We start from the raw sequence: 10,052 nt of genomic DNA on the forward strand, positions 1-10,052 counted from the left end.
AGAAAATGATTTAGATTTATTAGGGACTAGTTCCTAATATTCACGTATTCTACATAATAATAACTTATATACCTACACTGATAAAAAAAGTAAAATTACAAACATATCATTGGCTACCTGTATGTCACACAAGCATGTGCCTGAAATCCTACATTCAGCATGTAATTACATATTTATATATTAAATATATTTTATTGCATAAAATGTCACAAAGTAATGTAAACTTTGTGTAATGTATATTTACAATGTTTTAGTGAACGATTGAGGGTTTCTTTCCAATTTTTTCCAAGAATTTCTGATTTAATGCCGTGTTAATGTGCTGAAAATAAAACGCAATTGAAACAGCATAACTTAATTATAAAGAAAATTATACGATTTTTTAAAAACATAAAAAACATTTCATCAAAATATTTACCTAAAAGGCTTTTTTTTAAAAATGGAGTTAAAACAAATAAATAAAGTTGTCTACTCAAGAGGTTTGTCTATAAGAAAAGAGTCTAATTCATGTATACTATAACTAACTATAACCTTAAAACTACGCAAGCAGAAAAAATTATTGTGGTTCTGCTTGGTGATCAGTTCGTTAATTTGATGACCCTTATTTTTATCAGTGTAGGTGTAATGCAATATAGTTGAAGCATTTTAAATTTTAATTAAATCGATGCTATTCTTCACCACTTTATCCAGATCCCACATTTCTCTCCTGGTTTCACTTCCACAACAGCTTGATCATAGAGGAGCGCAACTTTAATTTCAAATATTGGGTTTTATCAATCTACAGTAATCCATACCATTGAATGGAAATAGAAAATTATGTTCCTTCGTTCCATTCACCACAGCTATACTTGTAAAAAACGTCTTTTTTAATTATAATTATTGTCTGGAAACTAGTTCACATACTAAACGTTTATGTTCGCGTTAATATATACCCTCTCAAAAAAACGTACGCCCAAAATCCGCAGTAATGCCTGAACGATGCCAAAGACAAACCGAAATTGTGTGCGTTCCTTTTTGAGTGTGCTCTCAAATATGTGAAACTCTTCTGCACACACATTAAAGTTTTTGTATGTAGGCGCCTCATTATGTGAACTAGTTTCCAAGATGAAATTACGTTCGTATTTAGAATGTAATTTTAATTTAACTATGCTTATATATGGAAAACCCCTAAACAAGGCGAGGTAAGTTTGTATAGATCGTTGTTTAGAAAGAAAATTGTGCAAGATGCCTTTAGAGTATCATACCCGACCGACGCGCATCAATTTTTACCGTTTTTACCGCCACTATGTTATCAACACCTGTATGGGATAGAACCATTGAATCTTATAAAATGATATAAGGATACGTCTATGGATAGAAGACGCTTTCAAAATATTTTGTTTACAAAGTACTCAAAACTTTAATAAAAAGGTAGCACAAAACTTTTTCCTCGAATAGGCCAGACTTCAGAAAGAAAACATCAACCTTTGTAAAAAGGACAAATAGGTAAACAAACGAGTTAAGTTAATAACACTCACCTACATTCCGATTAAGGGGTTCTGAATGCCGCAAATGGAAATGTAGATTCGGTCTGCAATTTATTAAGCTGATTTTATTTACTTACAAATTGCACATCATTTACTTACAAATTTATGTTGTATCAACTTTGGGGAACATTTATTAATCTTTAATAATGTCTATGGCAAACTGTTTAACATTAACGGACACCACAGTAACGAACATTAAATGAGAAATTCTAGTCAAAGACATTTGGCGTACATTCGTCTTGTCATATTTTAGATCACGGTAGGCCGCTCTTCTAATGACACTCGCCCATTACCTGAATTGACTTTCTGACGTTTCATCTATCAAATAATAACAAAAATAGTCAAATTTTAGTTTGCCGCAAAATATCTAAGCCGTATCTTTTGCGATCTAGCTCCGTAATTTTATCCATTCCAGCGATCAAGTCATTGAAAGTTACAGGTTTCTTAAACTAACCCGTAAATCCACATAATGCGCGGGATCCTTGCGCAGGAGTCTTGATGTTTAGAGTTAGTTATGTTTTTATATTTAATTCATTGTAAATTCTCTCCATAAGTTTAGTAAAAGTTTTTTTTACATTTTTTATTAAATGCAGAAAGCATGAAAATTGTTCATCCTTTTTGTCTCAATAGCAATAGAAAAATAAGCTTCTCCATAATTGTTAACCACCATCAAAATTATATACTGAGACTCTTAAATGTATACATTTAAGGCGTAGCCAGAAAGTCTTTAAAGGCAATGTTCTTTTTCTTAATGTCATATCAACTATTTTTCACTAATATGTATATTTTTACTTTTTTACTTTTTTATTTGAATTTGAAAATTCAAACTTTTAAATGTTTTTTTTGCAGTCTTACAGTTTTGTTTCCTTGATTAGGAATTTTATAGAAGATTTAAAATACTTAAGAAAGACAAATTTCGTTTAAATTTTTTTTTCATTCAGAAAAAATATCTTGGATGGATAATGGATTTTGGATACAATCAGCTAAATAACGACTCCATTAATTAGACCTGCAAAGTTTATATAAGATCAGAAAATTTAATTCTCAAATGATGAATTTGGTGGATAAATGCTTATAGCATTTAATATAGGTAACCTTTATTGCAAAATTTGGGATTTTTGGGAGTAGGTACTACAGTGATCGAAGATCGAAATGAATCGAGTTAATTGCTCGCGATTGGAATTAATTTAGTTCGATCGGATTATGAAAGTTGGGGCCACCATATAAAGTTCGTGCTAAAGAAGACTTTAGAAAGTGTTCCTACGCGTTGGAATTTATGGACGATAACCAGTGGTCAAATTAATCGTAAAACCGTAAGTGCTAGCTAATCGTCGGCAGCGGATTTGCTATATCGCCGTAGTATCATTGAATGTTCATGCGTTAGAGGTAAGTTTAGCAATTCAAACTGTTGATAGGTTTAAAACGAATTAAATCGCCTCTGGCTGCCATTCTAAAAGTATACAGTGTAAGCGATCACCATATTAGGTATATGTAATTCCTTTGCTAAACAGGATCTTCCACCGGAATCCTCGTTGGTCTATTAGGGCAGAACTACTATTGTTATAACTACAAAAACACACCCAGGGTTTATCTTTTTGAACCACTTCCAGTAATACCGGAATTGATTGTCAATTTGCTTATTGGAAATAAAAAATGGGAAAATATCGGAATTATATTTAGGTACTATTGAACTTCCTCGGAAAAAGAAACGTAGGTATATACGAGGGCCACTTGAAAACTTTTCCGACTTCACTTTGAAAATGGCGGCACTAGTTACTAAAAGCTAGTGATCTTGTTGTGCTCCCCTTGATAGTTACTTATCAAAGTTTCAGCCATTTTGGAGCTGTGGTTTTTAGTTGAGAACCGTTTAAATGAGTCGATGGGAGCTGTTATAAAATATTTGTTTTTGAAAGGCAATCCGCCTACGCAAATTAAAGTTGAGTTGAACTCTGTGTATGGGAACTCTGCCCATCGTTTACCACAGTGAAATTTTGAGCTGAATTTAAACGTGACCGGAGATGAACATTCGTGTTTTCCAAAAACTGTAACTACTGACGATAATATTGCTAAACTGTGGTGTTAAATGAATTAAAAAAAGAGAGAGGTTATGAAAATGTTCGAAGAACGTGTTTGTCACATTTTAAATCAAAAACGTGTTCGAATGAATGTTTCCTACGCTTTAGGCGCAATAAATCCGAGTTTTAGCGCCAATTAATTAGTGTAGATGAAATTTGGATATACCATTGTACGCCCGAATCAAAAATACAGTCAAATCAGTGAACTGCGAAGGGAAAACCGACTCCGAAAAAAGCAAAAGCTGGAAAACTGGATTGCACCATCCTCGTTACTCGCCGTATCTAGCCCCAAGCGACTTCTTTTTATTATTATGAAGAGAAGTGTATAGACTTACAAAGAGACTATGTAGAAAAATTAAAAACAAACAAACAAATCATTGTTAGGTCCGAAACTTTTCAGGCAACCCTCGTATACAGTGTTCCACAAAAATCGATGGTCTATATTAGATGTAAGTATATGAAAAATGGATAAGGATAGGCATTTAGAAACTGAGTTCCGGTCATATGAGGAGACGTTCTCTATTTTTGCAATATTTTGGACATACAGTATTGCCACATCTACTGGAACCAGGCTGCAACTTCCTTTTCTATTTATAGAATTCCCTATATAATATTACAGTTTTGTGTCACGAAAATTACACAGCTTGCCAATGTGATGTTGTATAATATTATGACATAAGATTCCAGTTATCACATACGGGATGTTTACAAAATAAATAAATGTAAATTAAACGCAAATTTTGAGAGGAACCCCCTGTATTTTATTACGTTAATTAAAGGGAAGATTCATTCTGTATCTACAAGTATTATAATATCCCATAGCTATTTTGAACCGTTTCGGAGTTAAAAGATATAGTTTGACAGTTGATAGTTGACAGTTGAATTAAATAGTATTTATCAAGCAGTTTATTTTATTTATTAATTTATGTGCAGAAAAATAGCTATAGACGAACCAAATAATCTACTATAAATTATAGGTATCAATTCAACAATATGGTTCTTAAATACAATAAAATATCAGGTTTTGGATCTTACTTTTAAAAGGTATTATTTGATCTGATGATTGTGCATTTTCACAAAAGAAATGTTCAACAAACGAAAATTACGCTTTTGAGTTACAGAAACCCAATTTTGTTTGTTATATTAATAAATCATCGTTTGAATATGAAATGACCACATCAAAAAAAAAATCTTAATAAATTGTGTGATAAATACTCTCTAATTCAATTGTCAAAACTATATCGCCCTGGTGTACTACTAAGTATTGCATATTTTTCATATTTGCTTAATTTTCATTATTGCTCTTCGCTTTTAACTCCGAAACTGTTCAAAATTGGTATGTCGTAATACTTTTAGATCAAGAATGAATCGGTCGTTATATTGTCTGAATAATCATATTTAACTGACATTAATATATTGTGCAAAATGTGTATAATTTGATATAATATGATACAGCAGCCTATTGACAATCCGTAAACAAAATTGCAGATTTTTATCTAAAACGGTTGTAAAATGGATAATTATCTTCATGACAGATGTTATTCGCCAAATTTATTAAAATTTAATGTATGGGTGTATATATATAATGTATAGAAAGTTTAATAATTATTTATTGAATCTAAAAATTTAATAATATGCAGGGCATTTCATTAAAAAAAAAAATTAAGTAGGTGTTGGTAACCCTACAATGTTTCCAATATTTGAAAATAGCGATCATAGTCTCCCATGGCCACAACCCAATTTTTAAATGCCTATGTTTTTATAATTTAATAATTTTTACAAACAACATTTATACCAATTCATGCAAATATTATTTTTAATAGCTCAAAAACACACATGTAAAAAATTTTCAAAGTTCGCCAATTCCAATTACGACCATCGCGAGAGAGCCCGTTATTTTCAGCAAAAAGTAAACAAAGTCGCTTGGACTGAAACTCTAATTGAAAAAAAAAATGTTTGCGCTTTCCGCGTTTGCCATACTGATAACTCCTTTCTCGCGAATAATCAATAGGAGAGCTATCGATTTTGGCACAGAAACAAACACCATTTACCGGGCTTCCCTGCTGACATGTGTTCTTCCATAGACGTAACCGCCATTGTCCTTGAATGAAGAAGAGGGAGTGTGTTCAGTTGCTTAATTATTCAAGTAGTAACACATTATGCTGAAATAATAATAATAATAATGACCTTATATATAGACTGGAGGTCAATTTTACAATTATATATAATAATTATCATGCAGATAACAAAAATTTTCTTGTACAAAATGAGACAAAGTTACTCCCATATTTGAAAGGAAGGGACAGAGATGAAAAATGGTCCGTTATTGCTACCGTGCAGTTTTTATGCTTGCTGTTTCAATTAGTAGGTACAGCACAACGCGAAAATCTTTGACTAATATGACAACAGCGCTTATAGAGAAACGTATCATTTTGTTTCCAATTCAATGTAACCTTGTTGCATTGCAGATTTAACCTAGGGTACAACAACATTTTTAGTTATCTGCATTATTTTCTGTTGGTTTAAAGGTAATGGAGAATGATAAATGTTCATACAACTTTGTCTCTATTGTAAACATATGATTTATATGGAACTGCAGGTGAATACTTAACAATGCGCATGACAACAATCATCTCGGTCTTAGGCATATTATATGTTTAGTTTAATTCGTAATTTTCAAAATTTCGTGGAAAATATTTAAACTCGCAGAATAAAATTATTAAGTAATGGGTATTTTGATTTTAATTTTTATATCAAAGTTTTTTCGGAACTTTGATGATTTGTTGACTGGAAAAACCGGATTTGTATTTTGTATTTGGCTCTAACCACCCTAACTATGATATCAAAGCTGATCAACGATAAAAACAAATAAATATGCTCCATAACAAAAAAGCAAGAGTAAGTAACTGTACCTTCGATATAAGGTTTATAAACGAATGCGCCAGCACTGTACGTTCCCGCAACTGGGTGGAGTTCACACCACCGCTCTTAATTTATTTTGCCGGGTGAATTATAGTTGATGGTCGCTACATTCATTCTTGCCTTACAAAGTTAATTTAATTTACAATTACGGCCGGGGATCTGTTCGATGATAGGGGAATTTTCACTGCACCGTCGAATGCAGTTTTGTTTTCTTTATTGGCTTTGTCATCGTGTTTCTCCTCTAATAAAGTAGAAATGACATTTTTCAAACATCACCAAGCAGCTTTAAGTTTCAAATATATCGCTCGGTTTGAGGTTCATCATAAAAAAAGTCCCAGTAAGTCCAGAAATGCTTATTTTTCAAGATACACGGAATGTTCAAAATTAAAAAAAAAAACTCTTGTATTGTAATCAAATTTCATCAATATAATTTTTATTTTTTCATTTGAAAATGAAGCAAGATGCAAAAACAACTTAAGAGTAAAAGAATTTGTACTTTTAACGAATTGTTCAAACTAAATAACAAAAATTGCAAAAAGTCAGTGACGTACATCTCTTTGACAATATTATTCCTTAGCATAACTCCTGCGACAGGAATTCACAATTCATAATTTTAATCTAGTTGAAGCAAAGTTAGCCCTTTAAAATTATATATTACGTTGCCAAATTTTATCAATATCTGGCAAAAATATTTAACAAATATTATTTGTTTATATTTTTTGGAAATTAAGCATTTCCGGATCTATTCTTATTATAATAATAATAAATAAACCTCTACTCAACTACTCAATTCGAACCTGCTAAGAAAACTAACTACTTACCTCACAAACAGCGCCGATAGACTTCACACAGCCATCTGCCGCATAGCCTCTCCACTGAACCTCGCTGCCCGCCGACGACCTGAAACAAAACATCGATTAAAGACATGGAAGAAGAATGGAAAAACAAAGCTCTACATGGAAGGTATGCTAAGGCGCTAAATGATGTCGAAGCTCAACAAACAACTGTCCACATTATATCTTACCCAAGGATGTCTTAGGCCAGAAACGGAAGGTTTCATGAGCTCTATACAGGACCAAGTAGTTCCCACGCGAAATAATAGAAAATAAGTACTAAAACAAGCGGTGCCAAACGAGAACTGTAGAATGTGTGGAAATTGTCCTGAAACGATTCAGTATTTAATATCAGCGCCAAAAGATTACTTTAAGCGGCATAATCAGGTTGCAGGGATTATCCATCAGCATATCTGCAAGGACAAAAAGCTGATAAATAGTGAACTCCCGTACTACAAACACTTACCGCAAAATGTCATCGAAAACGAAACGTACAAGGACCAGATATAGTGGTTCTCGATAAGCAAAAGAAAGAGGAGTTTCTGATTGATCTAGCAGACAAGCTTGCTTGCAACTTGCAAAAGTATCAATATTTCCAATAATAATCTCTGCAAACGGAATTGAGGAAAAGAACTTGCCCAAGTGTTTACAACTTTTGGGCATAGAAAACTACAAGAAAATTACCACGCTGGTGCAGAAGGCGACAATATTGGGCACGTGCAACATAGTCCGAAGGGTGGTGGCGCATGGAGGAGTCGTCGACTAGCAAAGTTCCAATTGTTCCATGGTGGAAAAGGACCCAACAAAAGTTGTGAGAAGACAAAAAAATATATATTAATAATAATAACATGACTATTGTAAATACATTACACATCAAAAAAGCTAAAGTTGATACTTCCTCACAATTGAATGAATAATTTCATATGATAGAAGGAACTTACTCAATAACAATTAACAGTTAAGCCCGTACAAAATATAAACTAAAATTAGGAGAGAGAAAAAAAAGAAAAGACAGAAGAGAAGAAGGGAAACTCATATAAAACATGTACCTGTTTTTATTTACATCAATGTATTTATATAAAAAACTATATAACAAAAGAGAAGGATCTCATAAAGCACCAACCCCCGGTCATATAATAAGGTAAATGGATCTTGCATCACGCTCTCAAAGACAAGGACCATATACAGTGTCACAAAAATGAAACTGCGATAAGACCAAAGTTTAAGACTAGCAAATACCTTCTTTAAGCAGTTGCCGGCATGGCTCGAAAACCTTAAATTGACATCCAGCAACAGTCCTAGATTTCTAGAAATAGTTGGGCACTCGAGAACTTCGTTATTCAACTTAATGGGTTGAAAGTTCTTTACTTGACTCTTTTTTGGATTTATTGCCAAACATTGTTTTTTGTCATTAACCAGTCCTTTGCCTCATGGACGTTCTGTGGAAGAAACGAAAACTTTAACGAATATAAGGTAAAATGCAAGATTATGCACTTTTCCTTTGGTTTTTTGGATAAGAATCTATCTCCAGCCGAGCTTTGATACGTGTTGTTTGAAAAACCCTGTATACAAGCAGTTTCTAACTATATAAAACAGGCTGGGTTTTTGTAAACAAGCCATACTGGCAATATAATGTTTCTTATATATTTTTTTTTAATTGCAATTTTTTTTAATTAGAAATAAGCTTTTTTTCCGAGTTGTCCAACTTTTGTGCAAATATATCTGACAAACAACCAAGATACTAACTTTTTGTAATATATGTTATTTGCGTATGAAGTAATGCGTAGTGTTTTTCTAATATATCAGTAAAAACATTGTACTAGGAGTGAGTACTTATGCAACCAATTATACATTTGTGCATTTATCTCGCTTGTGAAAAATTAATTTACAGTTTTGCTAACTTTTGTATAAAAAGGTATATGCATAATTTTTGTCGATGATTTGAATATAACCAAAACCAAAACTAACCATTAAATTTAAGGTTTACTTTCAATGCATGCAGTGTATTTTCTATCTTTTTATTCTCCTTTATAATAATCACCTATCTCCTATTTAGTGGATATACTATGGGACAGCTTGTACACTACTCATCAAATAGGTGATTCGAAAATAATTTGAATTTTTGGTAAGATCGCACTTTTGGTGTTATTGTTGTCGAATTTTTCGTTTATTTCTTCTTAAATGTTTTTATAATTGTCTGCGATATCTGACGAACGAAACAAGGATAAATCGTGGGATAAAATAATTAGTATTCAGCCCTAAGATTAACACACCCTGTAAATTTGAGCGTGCTGCAATAAACGTATATACGCCATAGGATACCATTTCGAAGGCAATACTAGTAAAATCACGTCGAATGAGGATAATTTATAACATATTTATGGGTACTTACACGTTCTAAGTGTGAATGGGTTACTTATTCCACAACAAAAAGGCGCTTCGGTAATTATCGTGAGGTAACATATTCCAGCATAGTCATACTCCATTGGCGTTCTCTTTTTCATTGATCGTTTCATTAAATTTTTCCGATGTAGAATAAACAAATTTATAACCAGTTATTTTTTTACAAGAAACCGCATGTAGGCGTTTCCTTAATGGACACAACACGCAATGCAAAATGATAATATTATTGCCAACATAACATTTTTCAAGCGGAATACGATGCTTCCAAGCTATTGAATTAATTTTTCGTGAAAGTT

General features: G+C 32.4%; 1 long non-coding RNA gene across 1 annotated transcript; it reads right to left on the reverse strand.

Annotated features, from left to right (window-relative positions):
- Positions 1-2,486: 2,486 nt before the first annotated feature.
- On the reverse strand, positions 2,487-9,849 carry LOC132704087 (uncharacterized). The gene is made up of 4 exons (XR_009619226.1): positions 9,746-9,849; positions 7,342-7,420; positions 6,511-6,761; positions 2,487-5,760 (listed from the first exon to the last, which is right to left on the reverse strand). It is a non-coding gene; the product is annotated as an uncharacterized LOC132704087 (long non-coding RNA).
- Between the last annotated feature and the right edge of the window lie 203 nt (positions 9,850-10,052).

This window comes from Cylas formicarius, unplaced genomic scaffold (genome assembly GCF_029955315.1).
Source record: "Cylas formicarius isolate icCylForm1 unplaced genomic scaffold, icCylForm1.1 PGA_scaffold_6__28_contigs__length_40554024, whole genome shotgun sequence".
Lineage (NCBI taxonomy): Eukaryota > Metazoa > Arthropoda > Insecta > Coleoptera > Brentidae > Cylas > Cylas formicarius.